The following is a 19,985-nucleotide window of genomic DNA, read 5'->3' as shown; positions in this document are numbered from 1 at the left end:
GCAGCCTTCCAAGTAAGGTTTTACTGAAGCAGACATACTACCATGGAGATATCTTAGGAAAATAATCAATATTGTGGTCTGCCCCAAATGTTAGTGTGTTAGTCCATAATTTATCTCAGTGGACCCTTTCAAATGCAGTAGTAAGGCCCATAGGGGATCACTGCTTAGCCACTGTGTATGTGTTGACGAAGAGAACAAGAGATATAATCTCCCCACTACAAAGTTGTTTTCTCCGGGGTCAGAATTGACTAAACAAGGCTAATTTACAGAAGAGTGGAAGAATATTCAGTGTATGGATGCACCTATGAAAGGCACAGTTTTTCAATTTTTGTTTGCTATCATGACTTCAACAGTTTACTTACAATACCCATACCCTATCATTCATGATTACTTACAGAATAGTAATTTCTCAGGCATAGAGTTATGGTAAAAGTGAACAGAACTCATCTTTGTATGTATTTTTTTTCCTTCACACAGAACACTTTTTTCACATGAGGAAATCCTTTCCTTTCCTCTTTTGAAATTGAAATGTGAGGAATATTTACAAATGCTCATTTCAATAATCAATTGTGCTCCCTAAAGTGGGGTTAGGTGAAAAACTGCAATGAACTCAGCTTCTAGAATACTCCCATGGAAAGAACTATTATGTCCTAATCAGCGTTCTTTATGCCAGTCTGATTAAGCAGGCCATGTCCTCAGACAGTACCTTTTCCGTGCTTTTTTGTTTTTAAGGATAGCCCTAATTCTATCACTGACATCCTCTTAAAGACCTCTCCTCCCAATAGGACATCCTGCTTTAACACGTAAATATTTCGAGATGTCTCACATGGGAGGGAGTGTAGAGATGCAAATTGGGACAAAGAGGGCTTGATTAGGAGTATTAAATATTACTAGTAAAAATTAATTTCATTACTTACTCATCAGCATTCCTTTTCCTACTCATAATGATTAAGGATATAAAAAGCCTCCAAGACTCAAAGAATCTTTGCCAACAGTTTATTGATTTATCCATTATACTTATTTTTCTTTCTTTCAGTTGAACATGCACACAAGTTCTTCATTGCAGCTTGGAATACGCCTGAAGCAAAATGTAAGGAGTCACACTTATTTTTTTCAACTACACTTCCCACTTAAATATTTATCTGTGAGACATCCATCTTGACCCATGTGCTTAACATAGTTGTTGTAGCGTTCTGAACTCTTTACAGTGCCATGTGCCTCAAACAGAGGCTGAGAGGAACACTACTCCTTTGCCCTTTGTAAATAAATAAAAAGTACAACCTTTTGATATCCAAATATGTTACACTACTATTTTCTCAATTGTTTTTGGGTACCAGTAAAACAATTTATTGTGTTTGTTTCAGAGTATTTGAAGATTACTGGTAAATAATAAAAGGATTTTTCCATAGCTCCCGTGCAATTTCACCTGCATTAAATCGGGATACCCTATTGATTTTCCAAAGTCACAAGTAGCATCTGTCACCATTCGTTCCAAAGATACATTTTCTAATTCAATGTGATACATTTGTTGCAGGTGGCATTTTTATGCATATTAGAATGACTTGGATGCATAAAGGCTCTGGTACTGTTATCATGAAGAGCTGCACTGAAGACGGCTTAGGGATAAGCCGAGGGTCCTTTTTTTTTGCATTTCAGCTGTCTAATATAATTCAGATTTTCTCGGAATTAATGCATGAACTGCAGATAAGAAGACGGAAAAGTAAGCAGAGATTGCTTCTCTCGCAGTCTAAAGTTCATGCAGTAACTCAGAGAAAGCCTGAGTTACATGCATGAGCTTTAGACACCTCGAAGGCAAAAAACAGGAGCTGCGCTCTACATTGATCCCGTGCAACACTTCATGGTGCGCCCCCAGACCTCCTGAGCTGTGCCTGTCTGCTTTTCTTCTCTGTGCATCAGCTCCCTTGATTGAATAGTTATGGAGTTTAGGATGCTTCTGCCCTAAAGTTCACTTGGAGATTTGAAATATGGAATGTGTGAGAGCCACTACTTGGTCTCTGGAAATATCTTGAGCAGAGAGTCGAACTAAAGCTGGATTTTCTGACCTTGAATTCAAATCTGGCATAGTGTATTTGTCTGCAATTTAAACAAGTATTGACAAAGCCAATAGATATGGCTTTTGGAAGATAATGCATGCAAACACTGGTGTGCTAAAGTGCTCACACCAGTGACAATTTGTGTTGTGTCTTTGGGCAACCTGTCACTTTCGGTGCCTTGTACATCTGTGTCCTGTTTTTTTGGGTTCTTTTCCAGGCTTGGGACTTCTGAGCTTAAACTTTGGTGTCTATTAAAGCAAGAGGTAGGTCCTCTGCTATGAATATTGGAAACTGCATGCATGTTGACTGGTGCTTGCATTTTTAATTACGCATCTGATACAGTAGGATGGGAAAATGGTCTTTGGTGCGTGGCTGGATTCTGGGAACGTGTGTTGTTTGTAAATGCATAAACCAACGTGTCAATTTGCCATTTTTGTATTTTTTTAACTTTCAGAACAGTGACGGATACACCCGAGTCCACTTTCGCAGATGCAATGCGGTGAGATTCAAACATTATCTTGGGTTGACGAAATCCACATCGAAAAGCACACCAGTGGGTACACGAATTAGGGACATTGATACATTTTGTAAATCGAATGCAAATTATGCAGGAAAATGTGCTTGGATTTGCATAATTTTACATACACTTATCAGGTGTGAAGTTATCTGCATACATTCAAACATCGTTTACTTGATGAATACATTTGCATAACTGTGTAATGTTGCAACATTAGCATAAAATACACTCATTAGGTTATATGAATAAATATATACATATGAATGTGTGTGAACACACACAATTTTACAAACCATGTTGAAAAAGTTGCAAAATTCCTGGTTATAGAAAAATGCAGGTCTAGATAAAGTGATATAAAACTATTATGATCTCTAGGTTAAAATAAAAAAGTACCTTAACCAACCCATAGAGTAAAAGTAAGGGATGATTCCGAAACAGGCACACAGAGTATTCTGGAAGAGATTTTAACAAAGACGGGTAGAAGAAACACACAGGGAAATATTAAAGGAAGAGTTTGACCGTTAGTTAAATTACATAAAATAAACAACGGAAAACGAAAGCAACAGAAAACTATAGCTTCCCACTTTTTCTGGTGAGCAGGTCATCACAATATAAGCGGTGAAAAGACCTATTGATTCTGAGGCCTCTCTATACAAATTGTATGTACCTTGTGCATCCTACTACGATTATGATGATATACACGGGAAGATTATTTTCCATCCCAACAGAATAAGGACAGTATGATAGTCCTTCGCAGAAAGAGAGAAAGAGAAACTGTGGCATATGGATGCTCTGATTATTACACAACTGAAAAGAATGACAGAACAAAGCCTTTTTTTCTCCGAGATTGTCTTTGGCCTTTGTACACTGGTCTAATTGACACAGCTTTGTGGCCAAAATATACATCTGTGAATTAACCCCTCCCCTGCTGATGACGGAACCGCTCCGTCATCTGCCGCAGTCGGATTCCGCGCCTGCGCAGAGCGTTCCATTAAGCGGGCGGGCCGTGATGGAACCGCTCTGTCATGAGCACAGCGCGACCGCGGCTGGTGATGGAGCGGTTCCGTCACCAGCATGGGCCCGCCGTGCGGCCCCCGCCCCCTTAGCGCTGCGGCAGAATAGCCGCCGCAGCGAAGGGGTTAATGATGCACAGATGACGTGGTTGTTTTGCTCTTTCATCCTGTCTGGGGGGTTATTGGTGGTGTAGTGGTGGTACATTTGTATATGCCTCCTGTGGTGTATCCATGAACTCTCCATACAATACCTAAACACTTAAAGTCTGATCAGACATCCATGAGGACCGAGATCCCACTAGCACTAACAAATATTTGTAGGAGTGGATCTTAATGCCCAGGTTGTTGCTGACTCGCGAGTTACTAAACTAGTAGAGGCAAGAAAAACTGCTTTTAGGATCATGGTTGACACATTTGTGGCAAAGGTTTTCTGCTTGAGAGGGGTGATAATTTATTTATTTATGAGAGGCGTGATAATTAAAGATTATTTTAGGTAATGCTACATGACTGATGGATTTTGTGACAGTTGATCCTGGGGAGTTCCTTACTTGCAGGATTTAAAGTTCCTAGGGTGGAGACAACCATTTTGTAATGTGTTTAAATTATCTCTCAATCAATCAATCAAGCTACTTGTAAAGTGTGACAACTCACCTGTAATGGTCTCAAGGCGCTGGGTTGGGAGGGAGCAGCTGGTCCGCCACATGTGATGGAGGTCAGTTGAAGAGCCAGGTCTTAATGTCCTTCCTGAATTGAGGAGGTGACGGTGATTGCCTGAGGTGGAGAGGCAGAGTGTTCCATGTCTTTGCTGCAAGATAGGAGAAGAATCTTCCTCCGGCAGTGGTCTTGAGGTTACGTGGGATGGTACCCAGGGCCAGGGTGGCGGAGCTGAGGTCTCTGGTGGGAGCATGGAATGCGTGGTGGCGGTTAAGATATCCAGGTCCCACATCGTGTAGAGCTTTGTAGGCATGCATGAGAAGATTAAAGGTGATTCTTTTGTTGACTGGGAGCCAGTGAAGGTCTCTCAGGTGGCCGGTGATGTGGCTGCGGTGGGGCATGTTGAGCATGAGTCTGGTGGAGGCATTCTTTATGTTCTGCAGTTTCTTGAGGAGTTTATGATGATGCGGGCATAGAGGGCATTGCCGTAGTTGGTTATGCTGCTGTGTGGGTGACCGTTTTCCGGACTCATTAGGGATCCACTTAAAGAACCTTTGGAGCAGTCACACTGTGTGGAAGCAGGATGATGGGATGGCATTGATCTGGTGGTTCATGTTGAGCGAGGAGTCCAGGATGATGCCTAGGTATTGTGCATGGTCTGTGGGTGTGGGGGGAGTTCTGAGTGCTGTGGGCCACCAGTAAGTATGGGCGGAAAATCCGTTCCGCTCGCGGATTTTGCGGATTTTCGGTAAATTCGCAATCCGCGAGATTCGCGAATTTCCCGCAAAATCCGCAAATCCGCGAGCAGCGGATTTTATGGCTTGCTCGCACTGTTCGCGTGAGTTCGCGGCTTCCCAGTTCAACTTCGCGCCCCGCGAATAAGCGCTAAATTGCAGAAATACGATCTTAGCAAAACTGAAACTACTTACCAGGTTCAAAAGTTCAAGCTCATCATTAGTAGCAATTTCCTGTAGTGCTTCCTGAGGGGCCCCTCCAGAGTTCAGTTGCCTACTTGCAACTATTATGTGACCCTGCTCTGACCCTCAGAATAGTTACACAAAGGTCCTGAATTACAGCTAAGGCAGACAAGCAGGAGCCAGGCTGGAAGTTCAAATCCAGTGACACATTAATCAGCCCCTAATTCATTATTGTCAGTTGGGGCAGGGCAGGTGTTGTAACTAATTTTGCAACAATGAAAGCACTTAGCAAGTGCAAAAGATCACTAATCAGGAAGCACTAAGGAAGCAGGTGCCAGCTAAAGAAATATTCTGTGACACATTAATCAGCCCCAAATTAATTCAGGTCACTTGAGGCAGGGAAGGTGTGCTTTGCTTTGCCACAATAATGTACACTGGACAACCAGAGGGTGCTGTGATGAAACAGAGGGTGGCATGGGTGAGCCAGAGGGTGGCATGTGGTGACAGAGGGTGGCAGTGATGAAGAAGAGTGTCCCAAACAGGCTGGACACGTAGAAACAACAAGTTCGCAAAACTTGCGACCTGACAGGTAAGTTCGCGTTTGCGAAATTGTACAAAAACCCTCGCGACCTGGCAGAAACCCGCGCGAACACAAAAAAAAAAAAATCCGCAAATTCACGAGAATTTGCGGATTTTGCGGATTGCGAGTTCGCAAATCCGCAAAATTCGCGAACGCGAGATTCGCAAAATTTGCCCATGCTTAGCCACCAGGAGCCATCCCAGGCAGAGGATGTGGAGCCCATGATGAGGACTTTTGTCTTCTCCGAGGAGGTCCAGAAAAGCTATGGAGTGTTTATCATACTCCACAGTAAACCGTAGAAAATGATTCTGGTCATTTAGCCACTTGTGGAAGGCCAATAAATCCACTGGTGTACCTCGCCATACCACCAGGATGTCGTCGATATACCGCTTCCAGTATATCACAGAGGTATAGTAGGGGTTGGTGGCCGTCAGCACATGGTCCTGCTCGAATTTGTGGACATATAAGTTGGCTAAGCTTGGGGCAAAAACACTGCCCATACTTGTCCCAGATGTTTGTTGGAAAAGTGTTTCTTTGAACCGGAAGAAATTTTCTTTCATTGCTATAGAGGCCAGATTCATTATAAATGATACTGGAGTGATGGAATCCAGATCTTTCTCTCGTAGCAGTTCTTCTATTACCTCCAAGGTCTCATTCTGGGGAATCGAGGTATAGAGTGACTCAACGTCAAACGATACCAACAGATCGGTTGAAATGTCAAACTCAATTTGAGGAAGAATCCTCAATAGTTCCTTGGTGTCTTGGAGGTATGTTGGCATACTCCTCACCATCGGTCTCAAAACGAAGTCGACAAAAGTCGATAAAGGTTCGAGCAAGGAACCAATTCCTGATATTATGGGGCATCCTGGTGGGGGACGTTTGTCCTTGTGAACCTTCGGGAGCACATAAAAATATGGCATCACCGGGTGTTTAGTACGAAGATAGAGTGCCTCATTGGGAGTGATCCAGCCTTCTGACAAGGCCTCTTCTACAATTTGCCCAATGGTGATCGACAATCTCTCAGTTGGGTCTTCCGCCAATGGAGTGTAGGATCTCATATACCTTAGTTGGCGCAAGCACTCCTCTCTGTAGGTGGTAGTATCCATCAGAACAGTGGCACCGCTCTTGTCCGCAGGTTTGATTATCACGGATGCATCTTCTGTAAGCCTTTTGAGTGCATTCTGTTCAGCTTTGGGAAGATTAATGAATGGTTTATCTTCCTGTCGAAAAAGGGTTTGGATGTCATGTTGCACTGCTTCTTCAAAGGTAGGCACTTTAGCAGGCACTGCGGTAGGCAGTGGAGTGAAGGTAGAAGGTCTCTTCAAGCCAGTGTTCTGCTCTGTAGTAACTTCCTCTTTGTTTTTAGAAAAGAAGAAATGGAGCCGTACTTTTCTAAAGAATTTTGCTAATTCTATCTGAGTCAAAAAAGGATCCCCATGGTTTGTTGTCACAAAACCTAGACCCCGGTCTAATACTTTCTGTTCGTTTGGGGTCAGATGTCGGGAGCTCAGATTGATTATGAGGCTGTCCCCGTGCTCGGCCCTGCTTGGCCCTGTGGGATCTTCTTCCCACTCCTCAGATCCATTGATTGCGGAGGAAGGTTCCACTGTACTTGTCCCTGTGACGTCCGTCTTCTGCCTCGTGACCTTCCTCGGCCAAAGCCTAAAAAAGGCTGCATGTTTTGACCCTGTTGGAAAAATTGCGGACCATAAGGGCCCATATGCTGGGGAAAAGGTAGACCTGCTTGTGCCCAAGGGTTCGGTAGCCACCAAGGATTGAGTTGGCCTTGACTCTGATTATGCCCTCTCCAATTTCTACGGTTACCCCGCCCTCGATAATTTTGAGGTTGGTTACCTTGATTGGAAGAATCGGAATCGGTCGAGAGATCGTCAGAGCTAGAGGTACCATATGTGGATCCACCTCTGCAACCATTCCTATTGAAAGGAGTGGGTACATATGTTGCACTGGTGTACGGATACATTTTCTCTGTGGAAAATTTGGCCAGGTCTTTCTTACACTTTTCCAGTTTCCTTCTTCTTGATTTTTCGAGAAAAGTTTTCCTGAACGGTAGTTTTAATTTGGCCTTCTAATAATTGTATCTCTATTAGAATTTTTTCAGCAGCTTTTTTGGCAGTTTTTATTATTAAGACGAGCCAATTGTGTGTACACTTCCACGCAATTAGGCACCAATCTATCAGGAATTCTTTGTCATCAAGGAAGAGTCTAGGGGCATTGGTGACTATGAGTCCAGTCGGCACACAGTTGCCTCTTAGATACTCGGCCATGGTAATGCCATGCACACATGTGCGCGAGTGGCTCTTCTTCAGCACTAAGATTTCAGCCCACCCATCCTCACTATTCCCTGAGTTCACAGGTATCATTTCAAGCATGCTCGGATTGTCTGTTAGAATTGATTGTATCTCTGCTTCGTCAAAGGCTAGACCTAGATAAGTTGCCATTGTCACTCAATTGGATGGTTCCATTAAGCAAAGGATACGGACAGCTATCAAGCAGAAATTTCTCCCCTATACACAGAAAAAAACTCCAATTTTTGTAGGTTATATGAATTTATCTTCACAATAAGATAAAAAGATAAAAAGGACCCGCAGCCTTAGCTGCACCAAAACAATAGAAACAAACACGGTGGAGGTAGGGTCCAGGGGAATCTTTAAAGACCTTCACACAGTTATAGCCTCCTATGTACACTATGTAATAACACAACGATAACTGTGGGTCGGAGAGCAATATACCTTGGTTTACTGTGTCAATTTAGACCTGAAATAAATGAATCCTATAAAAATGGTATACAACAGGATACTTCACACTGTGAAGTGTTTCCATCAGTTACACGCTCTATGCCGCCCTTTTCATCATCTGGGCCACTTCACAGAGTGAAGAAATCACGTTACCACCACCTTCGAAAGATAAAGTGTATAGCCCAGTGTGTAATGGGACTAGATCACTTTCCAGGTGGCAAGTGCGAGTAACTGAAAGCTATGTGAATGTCTGCATAGGTGTATGAGTGCATATGATAGTGCTGTATTGATGAGTGACTGTACGTATCAGTGACTATGTGGGTGAATGAGTGGAAGTGTGTGAAGACCTAGGAATCAATGAGAGGGCATGTAGTAACTGCTATTGGTGTCTATGGTTTCGAAAATGGTAGTCTGTATTTTAGAGTGGGTGTTTCAAAGGTTATATTAGGGTATGAGGAGGTGCATCAGATTATCACGTGGATGTTTTCATCAGTGATGTCATAAGTGATGTCATTTGAGATGTCATCAGTGATGTCAGTGACCATGTCATGAATGATATAATATGTGATGTCATCAGCAGTGCATTGTGGGGGCGTGAGTAATAGTTAGCTCAACTAACTATAACGGACATATTTTTTCTGGTTTTGTATGAGTGAAATGTCCAACTAACTGTAACATCCCTGAAACCTGTGTTTTCTCAGTGAATTTCTAAGGTTTTTTAAATGCTAATTTCTAAATATAACATCCCTGAAACCTATGGTTTTTTTCAGTCAATTTCAAAGGTTTTTAGATGATAATTTCGAACTGTAATGTCCCTAAAACCTATGGCTTTTCAGTAGATTTCGAAGGTTTTTTAAATACTAATTCCTAACTATAATGCCCCTGAAACATATGTTTTTTTCAGTTAATTTAAAAGGTTTTCTTAATACGATTTTCTAACTATGCCTACAGAGGTAGGGCATGTGCAGAAAGAGGAAGAAAAGCGCAGAAAGAAGCAAGAGAAATGCATCCCCCATCCCGTAGTCTGCCAGGAGGAGTGTTTGCAGAGTGGTGAGAAAAGGGGGCATGGCCTCCGAAGACGTCTTAGCAATCCCACTGTGTGGAACTTACTGGAGCCAACTACCCCTTCTATTACCTCCAGTAAGTCCCACACAGCAGGATTGCTAAGTTCTCATAGTAGGCCCACCACTCTGCAAACACCCTCCCTGGCGTGCTCGGATGGGGATTGAAGCCCCTTTCACTGCTAGGGTTCCATTATGTGCCGACTTGCCTTCCTCTTACCTCCAGTAAGCTCCACACAGTGGGATTGCTAAGAGGTGGACACAGGCCATGCCCCCTTTCTCCACCACTCTGCAAATGCGCCTCCTGGAACGCTCTTGGTTGGCGGATGAAGTCCACTTTCCTCCTGAGGGTCCCTGGGGGCCAACTAGCCCTCCTGTTACCTCCAGTAAGCCCCATACAGCTTGAGAGTGCTCAAAGGCCACACCTCCTTTTTACGCCACTCTGCAAAGGAAACTCCTGGCGCACTGCTGCTCAGGGGATGAAGTCCACTTTAGTCCTGAGGTCCTCCGAACACAAAAGGACCTCATGGCCCCACCAGCAATGTGCCAAGAGGCAGTTTAACAGAGTGTTGTATAAAGGGGCATAGCCTTGGACCACCTCTCAGAAATCCCACTGTGTGGAGCTTACTGGAGGTACCTGGTGAGCTAGTTGGCCTAAGGATCCATAGGATTCTAGGGGACTTCCTACCCAGACCCAAAACACGCCAGGAGGTGCGTTTCCTGAGTGATGCAGGGAGGGGGCAGGCCTCCAGCGAGATACTGGCTTTGGTTTTATTTTTATTTTCTTAGAAGGGGTCTGTGTGGCCCCCTTCTCTTAACCTGTTTTGTGCATGGGGACCCCATCACCCAGGGCCTGAGCATTTTGTTTCTAAAAAAAAGGGAAGGAGGCCAATTCCCCAGGGCCTGGCCTCGTTTTTGTCAGGAATCGCATATGGCGCCTACAGAACTACAACTCCCACAAGTGAGAGGTGAACAGAGTTTATAAATTGGTGGTGGCCACTAGATGGCGCTGTATTTGATTGTTCTTTTGAATCCTGAAAGAGAGAAGTGTGGTTGTGTTCCCTGGTGAGGGGAGCTTTTGTTCCAGGACTAGAGATTTTGAAGATTGCCCGTTTAACAGGAGATTCGGAACGGCGTGATCATCCCGAAGACAAGGAGGGGGAAGGCTTTCCCTTTTCCGCTGTTTCCTGCGCGAGCGGCTGCCGCGAGGAGAAAGCCGTGTAATTGATTGACGGCTTACAGAAGACGTTTTCTGTGTGGAATCGGAGTTTCCCTGTGCGCGAGCGGCTGCCGCGAGGGAAGATTCCCAGTGTCTGTGCTCGAAGAGCGGGCGCATCAGTTTTGAACTTGTGAGCTCTAATTAAGCGGAACTGATACCGAAGCAAGACCGCGTTTGGTGTATTCTCGTGAGCGGCTGCCGCGAGGAAGAGGCAGCGGTTACTGTTACTGACAGAAAGTCTGTGCAGCTATAATTTGGGAACTATGTCAAACCTATAGAAAAGGAAGTCGGTAAGCCTCGGATGAGGACGCATTCATCATGAACTATTTTTGTTAGTGTTCCATTAGTAGTTGGGCCCAGCTAGGAATGCTAAAATTACTCTATCATTTTTTGTTCTTGAATGACTTGGAAAGTACCCATTATATATCGAACTCTTGATCTTCATTGATTGGAACTGAGGTTTCTGGTGATATCCCTAACTGTATCCACTGGGTTACTGGAGAGAACTATTACAGCTGCAAAGGAAGCATTTTAAGGGTATGCGTGGTGTATGGTTGACCCGTGTGATGCTTTACAGAAGGTTGTTGAACTGTTAGTAATTCATGGTTTTCTTCCAGGTAGCACTCAGAGATAGAGAAGTATCTATGTTTTAGAGGAAAGAGGTCCCCTCCTGATTTCAGTGGTATGTATTGTTCCTCTAGCGAGAATTGAATGAGAGTAGGTAGAACTGATGTGATAATATTTCTTGTTCTTGTCGTTTCAGCTATCCCACCCGTTCCAGACCCCATCCCTACCTTCCCTGTGTTATCCCTCGCTTGATTGCCTTTACGCTCTGTGTTATATGTACAGTCAGAGTGTGGGGAAATCAGGAGGTGGACCCCTTTCAGCATCACCCTGATCCTGAGGTTTTCCAGAATCCTGACAGTTTTTAGGTCTTGCGTGGCATACTGCACACATGCGCAGTCGGGCTCGCGAGATTGTATGTCTCAGAGTGAACTTCACTAGGGAGGGTTAAGCCCCGCCCATCTTCTCCATTGGCTGGCCTCCTAAACGGTGGCCAGCCATTGGAGAAGAGGTCCTAGTGATGTTCTTCTTTCTCATTAAGCCCCCTCCTTTTCAGATTGGGTTCCTTGACTTACTGCTGAAGTAAAAGGTGTCTTATCTTCTTTATGGGTCCATATGGCCCCATAAAGAAGATAAGGAACCTTTGACCCCAGCAGAAGGTCCGGGCGCCCAGTCTAAAAGGGACCGGTCTAAAAGACAAAAGGCAGCGCTTGTTTTTTTCCCTTTACGCCGCGCTGATCAAGACCGTCTGATCCCTGCACCGTGCTGATATACTACCGGGCGGTATGCCAACAGGGAAGCAAATCTGCTGCAGTACCACATCGAGAGCAGTGAAGAGGAAGAATCGTTTTACATTGTTTACCTGTAACGTTTTTAATCATATTCCGTGTTTACATGTCCTTTCATGCATCGTCTAAAAAGAAGGCCTGCACGAGGCGTGCAGGCCACGTGCGCCTGAAAGGGGCATGCTAACTGGCTTCTCGCCGCCTTCAATGGCACCGCTCCCCGGGCCCCCACCCCTCCCTCCCTCTCCGGCGGCCATGCTGCCTCAGCTTGGGCCAGCGGGGCCACCATACAAGGCCAGGCTCCCTCCCTCCCCCGCTCCCCTCCCCCCACCCCGTGGAGCCCTATGGAAGAGCCTGTGCTGCAGGATCCACTCCATGGCCAAGGCTCGAAGCCCCCGCTAGGCCCCCCCTGGCGGGGCTGAGGCGGTCCTTCCCCCCTCTAGGTGTGCCCCAGCCTCCGCCCCCCCCCCCGAGGTGAGCAGGGAGGTGGGAGGAGGCCACCGCATCCCTGGACCCGCACCCTGCACCCAGCGTCCCTTTAACTGCCCATTCGTGTGCACCCCCGGCCTGCCCGGGACCCCGCCGGAGCCTGCCCACATCTACCCCGAGTGTCACCCCCCTCCACTCTCTGCCCCATCTGCTCCCAAAAGTTCCCTCTAACTGCCCCTTCTCTTGCATCTGTATCTGCCCCAACCACCGGTCTGCCTTGGACCCCGCCAGTGCCTGCCCTCATCTACCCCAGTGTCAGTGTCCCCACTCTCTGCCCCGTCTGCCATCCAAAGTTCCCTCTAACTGCCCCTTCTCTTGCATCCGTACCTGCACCAACCCTACTGTCTGCCCTTGACTCGGCCAGTGCCTGCCAGCATCTACCCCAGTGAGTGTCAGTTCTTCCAGTCTGTACTCCATCTGCTCCCCAAAGTTCCCTCTAACTGCCCCTTCTCTTGCATCCCTCCCTGCCCCAACCACCACTCTCTGAACCTGTCTGCTCCCCAAAGTTCCTTCTAACTGCCTCTTCTCTTGTATCCGTACCTGCCCTAACCCTACTGTCTGCCCTTGACTCGGCCAGTGCCTGCCTGCCTTTACCCCAGTGAGTGTCAGTTCTCTCCACTCTGTGCTCCATCTGCTCCCCAAAGTTCCCTCTAACTGCCCCTTCTCTTGCATCCCTACCTGCCCCAACTACCGCTCTGCCCTGGACTCCGCAGGTGCCTGCCCTCATCTACCCCAGTGTCAGTCTCTCCACTCTCTGCCCCATTTGTTCCTCTAACTGCCTGTTCTCATGCATCTGTACCTGCCCCAGCCTTTCGATCTGCCCTGGACCCCGCCAGTGCCTGCCCTCATCTACCCCAGTGTCAGTCTACCCACTCTCTGCCCAGTCTGCTCCCTAAAGTTCCCTTTAGCTGCCCCTTCTCTTGCATCCATACCTGCCTCAACCCTACTGTCTGCCCTTGACTCGGCCGGTGCCTGCCTGCATCTACCCCAGTGAGTGTCAGTTCTCGCCACTCTGTGCTCCATCTGCACCCCAAAGTTTCCTCTAACTGCCCCTTCTCTTGCATCCCTACCTGCCCCAACCACCGCTCTGCCCTGGACCCTGCAAGTGCCTGCCCTCATCTACCCCAGTGCCAGTCTCTCCACTCTCTGCCCCATTTGTTCCTCTAACTTCCCCTTCTCATGCATCTGTACCTTCCCCAGCCCTTCGGTCTGCGCTTGACCCCGCCAGTAACTGCCCACATCTACCCCAGTGAGTGTCAGTTCTCTCTACTCTGTGCTGCATCACTTTCTGCCTCATCTCTTCCTTAAATTCCCTCAAACTGCCCCTTCTCTTCCATCCGTACCTGCCCCAACCCTACGGTCTGCCTTTGGCCCCGCCAGTGCCTCCCCTCATCTACCCCCATGTCAGTCTCTCTACTCTCTGCCCCATCTGTTCCTCTAACTGCCCCTTCTCTTACATCTGTACCTGCCCCAGCCCGCCCTTGAACACGAACCTCATCCACTCCATTAAGCGTCATTTCTTTACACTCTATCCCCACTGCCCCATATCTGTTCCTCTAATTGCCCTTCTCCTGCCTCTCCATCTGCCCTTACACGCACCATCAATCTGACATATTTACGCCCATGTCCTGCTACCCTCTGACTCGAATACCTTCTTTATCTGCCCCTTTTCTGATCCTTTCTCATCCCTTCAATGGTCTCTAATAGTCTCTGACATACTTGCTTCCCCACCAGCTGCCCCAGCTCCCTTCTTTAATCCCACCCTGCTGCCTTTCAGCTCCTCTATCACCCTGATCACGACTTTTAAAAAAAACATGACCCAACCCTCTTCAATCTATATTTCGAGTGTTTATTTTTCTTTCTCACTTTTTTTCTAGATTTATTTTTTTGTACGCACCTGTGGTTCCTGTCCTTACTTATCTCGCTCCATTTTGTACTTTCTCGCTTTTATCCTTCACTGTTCATCCCCCCTTCATTATATCTTCTTCTGTGTAACCCTTCTCGTTTGGTATGATGTATTGAATTGTAGCATTTGCTTAGCGCTTCATACACCAGCATGACCTCCAAGCACTTTTGGTAGAACGAGTAGGAGGCCACTTTATTCGTTGGGAGTGATTGGTAGGCAGTGGCCTATGAGGGAAGACGTTTGGTGTTATGAGAGGTTTAGAGGGGTGTTCCAAACATGGTAAAATTAGCTGCACATATGTACGAGGGAAGTGAAGAGGAGTATGAGGGCTACAGTCACATCCTGCGTCTACTTCCGAACTTGCTGCAAAGTAAACAACACCCGGGGGAAGAATACCGAGAGCGGGGTGATAATTGCCAATGCAGATAGGACACACCAAGAGCCGCGTGGTCTGTGGCTCTGTGTATGTGTGTGGGGCTCTGTGTGTGTGTGTGTGTGGCTCTGTGTGTCAGTGGCTCTGTGTGTGTGTGAGTGTGTGTGTCAGGTACCTGTTCCAGAACTTCAAGCTTCCTCAGGACCCGATGCTAATTCCTCAATTCCCAAACTATGATACCAAGGTCATATAGAACCTGGCAACAGAGAGGGAGAAAAGGGGAGTGGGTGGAAAAGAGAGATACACCACGTCTTCTTCTAGCTGGACCAATCGCTTTCTGTTCTAGTATTTTCTTCCTGAAAAGACAGAGAAACTCTACCAATTCCCACTTTAAACAATCTTGAAGTATACTCTTACAGTCTTAGAAATGGTACCTGTCCCAGCTTAGTGGCTAACTGTTCTCTTGATATGTGTTCAGAAGGGTGTCTGCTAAGTGATGTATTACTGAAGAAGCAGCGCTACAGAAATGCAAATAACAGTATTTAGTTCTGCAATTTTCCCTATCTCTTGTCATATATACTTGGACTTCCTATTACCTTAATTGATACTTGTATGTGTTGTCTCTTCCCTTCTTTACACTAGGTAGACCCTTCTCCAACTTGAAGAAGCAATTCCCATCTATCCCAGTTTGAAGAATGAAGAAAAGGGCCTCTCTAAAGGTGATTGTATATATACATAAATACACCTACTTGTCGAATTTTGTGAAGTAATCTTCTCTTGTACAAAACTACTGGGAATTTCTTGTGCTGGCTTCCAGAATATTGTGCTAGAACCCTATGATATTTTGCTCATATCACTCTTTGAACCATAGCCTCTAATTGAAAAGGAATTTTTACTATTCCTGGGAAGTGTCTTTAATTCAGACTTATCTTATCCAAGAGTCTCTGTATCGAACAGTGTTTACTGAGTATTACCCTGACAGAATACACCTAGCAAAATCTTATTTCTTAATTCTTCCCGAAAATCGAATAAACAGGATAACTTACTGCAACAGCGGTAAAACGAACTTCTCAGTTGTATAACTTACCGCAACCGCGGTAAAATTAACTTCTCAGCTGTACTCAAGGACCCCAATGTCAGGAAAAAAGGAAACGCCGCTTGGAATACGCGACTGTTTCCTCAGGAAATCCAGTTGAAGTGCCCACCTCGTTTCGCGGAGTACCGCGAACACAGCTCCGCACAGGAATCACCACAAACACTAGACCGGCAACCTACAGGTTGCACCAAGCGGCCGTCTTGGAATATCGGCGCAAATGAACCCGCTGTTTCCTTAGGAGAAGGGAAGAACCACGGAGCGAACGGCGCTTCCCGGGACTGAAACAGTGATTATGCTGAATCAGATAGACAACTGGGAGATACTGTAGGCTGATTGATGATTTTGTCTCACTTGATTGGCTAGTCCTGACAGTGTGGCTCTGTGTGTGTGTGGGTCTGTGTTTGTGTGGCTGTGTGTGTGTGGCTCTGTGTGGGTGTGTGTGTGTGTGTGTGTGTGTGGCACTGTATGTGTGTGTGTGTGTGTGGCTGTGTGTGTGTGTGTGCAAATGAAATAGGTCTTGTATTTGCAAGAGATTAAGCTATTGCCATTGTAAATGACAATGCCATTTAATTCTCTGTTTTAAAACCAACACATAAATAAAAAGTTTGTCATTTACAATGCCAATAGCTCTAACTTTTGCAAAGGTGAGACTGTTGCATTGTAAATGCGTGTTTAAAATATTTGCCGGGAGGGGGGTCGCGTTTACAGTCTATGCCACTGTACTCTTCTACACTCTACTGTACAGTATTCCATTGTATGCTATTGCACTGTATGCTATTCCACTTTATGGTAATCTACTCTATGCCACTACAGTGTACGTCACTCCACTCTCCGACACTCCATTGTATTACACTCTCCTCCACTCTATATACCTACACTCTATAAAAGTCTACCACACGCTTTGCACTCAATGACATTCTGCACTACTCTATCCCCGTATACTCCACTGTCCAACTCTATACTCCACTCCATGACCAAAGACTGCAATGTGCAACACTCTATTCCAGTATATAACACTTTTATATATTACACAACACTCCACTCTACTGTATGAGACCACACTCCAATTTATTACAGTTTACTACCTATGCTAAGCCAGTACACTTCACTTCATGCCACTCTACTCTATGACACACAAATACACTCTATTGTACTTTACTCCACACTACGTTAGAACACTCCACCTGACTCTACTCCACTGTACAATACTTTACCTCACTCTACACTACTATACAACAATACACTTAACTAGGCTCCACTGTTTCACACACTACTGTACTCTATGCAACTCCACTCTACTAAACTATTTGCCACTCTCTGCCAATTTATTCATGTCTACACCCCTTCCCTCCACTGTACAACACTGAACTATACTCTGTGCCACTGCACAACACTCTACTCCATCCTACTCTACGATACTTTAGTCCACTATACGACACTGCGTGCAACTCTTTGTAAGCCACTGTACCCCCACTTTACTTCACTCTAATCTGACACACTACTCCACTCTATGCCAATACTCCACTCTACGCAACTTCACTCTACATCACTCAATGCCATTGTACTCTATACATTGTGTGCCAATCCACTGTAACACGCACTACAACACTATACGATAATGTACACTACTCCACTCTACAAAAATCAACAAGACTGTATGCCACTCTATTCTACTTTAGAGTAAATCATTATCCAATATTGTACAACACCTCACCAGACTCTACTGTACAACACAGTACACCAGTTTATGACATGTTGTTCAACTGTTTGCTACACCACTCCACTCTACTGCACTCCATGACACTATAGTCTATTACACACCACTCCACTCTGACACTTAACTGCACTCTACACTACCCCACTCTACTGTACTCCACTCCACCCTAATACACTGTATCCCCTTCTACGACACTGTACTGTACTTAGCTCTACACCACCCCACTATTCGACACTCTGATTGACTCTGATTGACTGTCTGCTACTCAACTCTACGACGATGCACTACAATCTATGCAACTCTATGACACTTTACTGCACCATATGCCCGTTCACTCCATGCCACTGTTCTACACTGTATGACACTCCACCACACCCCACTCAACTTCTAACTATGATACATCACTCCACTACATGACACAGCACTCCACTCTACAACACTCTCTGTCACTGTACTCCACGTGATGATGCACCACTCTAAACCTCTCCACTCCACTCCATGACCGTGTATGACATCCTACTCCACTGTTTGACAAACCATTCTACTCTGCAACTCACTGCTCCAGTCTATGATACTTGACTCCACTATATGAGACACTATTCCACAACACTATATAAAACTTTACTACATTGTACGATATGCTACTACACTCTACTCTACTTGATTCTAATCTACAACACTATAGTCTATGACAATACACTTTACAACACTTTCCTCCACTGTACTGTTTGACACTTTACAATTTGAAAGACCTTTTTATTAAAAATGTATTTTAAAAACCTTTGAAATTCAATGAAAAAAAATCCTTCCATAACAAAATATTTTGGACTCTGGGGGTGGGCTTCCTGTAGCCTATAATATCTCAGGGAGGGGGCCACAAGTCTCCCCCCTAAAACAAGCAATGTGACCCCAGGGGTAAGTTCCCCAGGGCCTCGGCCACCGTTTGTTTTTCAATCCTGCAGGATCGCGGCAAATACTTATGATTTTTTATTTTTGCACCACGGGGTTATCTCTGGAACCCCAAATGAAGGGGCATGGGAGCCTGTGCCCTTATTTTACTTTTATTTTCAGGACAGGGGACTACGCCCCCGAGTCTTGTAATGGCTGCCAGCAATATTTTTCTGATGTTGCTGGCAGTCAATCAGAGCGTTTGCTCCTACAGGATAAAAGGCTCCCTGGGCCAATTAGAATGCTCCATTTGAAAATTGACACTCCCCCAAGAGTTTCTTGAGCCTTTCGTGGACCCAACCGTGCAGAAGTGCTCTGGAGGTGCAACAGCGAGTTGTGTATGATTTGTATGCTCCCAGGGCACGTTGGTATTGCAGAAGGGGCCACAGGCGCTTGTGCATCCCCATCTGCAATACTGATAGTGCTGGCGCACATAACTCACCAGCAATATCATCAGAGGGCATCCCCACATTTGCATGGGGGTGTGGCACTATGCAAATGGGGGAATCCCTTTGCCTCTGCATCAACGCCGTATTACAGAGGCAGGCGCAAAGGCAAAGAAGCTGCACTGTCAGTGCTCCCCCTCATGGCAGCCCTCTGGAGGGGGGAAGGTGGTCCCATGGACCCCCAGACAACCCCTTGCAGGTGGGTGTTGTTACACACTACACCCGCCTGCAGTGGCATCTCTAATCCCCCTTAAAAGTGCAGGTAGGGTACTGCTTCACTGTGAAACACAGAGCAGCTTCAAAGCAGCCGCAGTGTTTTTCACATGAATGCGCTGTCCTGGGGGCAGCGGGGGTTCACAGCTGCCCCCAGGGCAGTGCATTCATCCTAATATGGCACATTTTGCTTGTTTGTGACAGGGGCACCTTTTAAAAGGTGCACCCAGTGCAAACAAGGAAAATGAGCCACATTTATGATAGGGCCCCAGATATACAAGTATTTTGGACACTTAGGGGCTCATTATTATGACGGGCGGACTTTGTCAGCCCGCCATAGCCACAGGAAATGGGACCACAATGCATGCTGCGGTCCCGCAACTACAATTAGGATTCATCCGCCACACTAATAGAATCACCCGCCGCAATGCCAAAAATGCAAGTTGTGCATTTCAATGCACAAAGTGACAGGCTCTGCGCAGTGCCTGCCACGTTGTACATTGAAATGCAGAGGGGTAGCATAAGTACCCCCATATGCACCCTCCACCCCAGAATCACTGGGGGCCTGCTATGGGCCCCCAATGTTGAAGACTGCATGCCTTTCCGTGGCTGAAAGCCTGCATGTATCTTAATATGGATGGCGCCACGATATTAACAGCTTTTCCACCCGGTCGGCA

The sequence above is a fragment of the Lissotriton vulgaris genome, chromosome 5 (assembly GCF_964263255.1).
Source record: "Lissotriton vulgaris chromosome 5, aLisVul1.2, whole genome shotgun sequence".
Lineage (NCBI taxonomy): Eukaryota > Metazoa > Chordata > Amphibia > Caudata > Salamandridae > Lissotriton > Lissotriton vulgaris.
The sequence above is the reverse complement of the archived record's forward strand: the minus strand, read 5'-3'. Positions refer to the sequence as shown.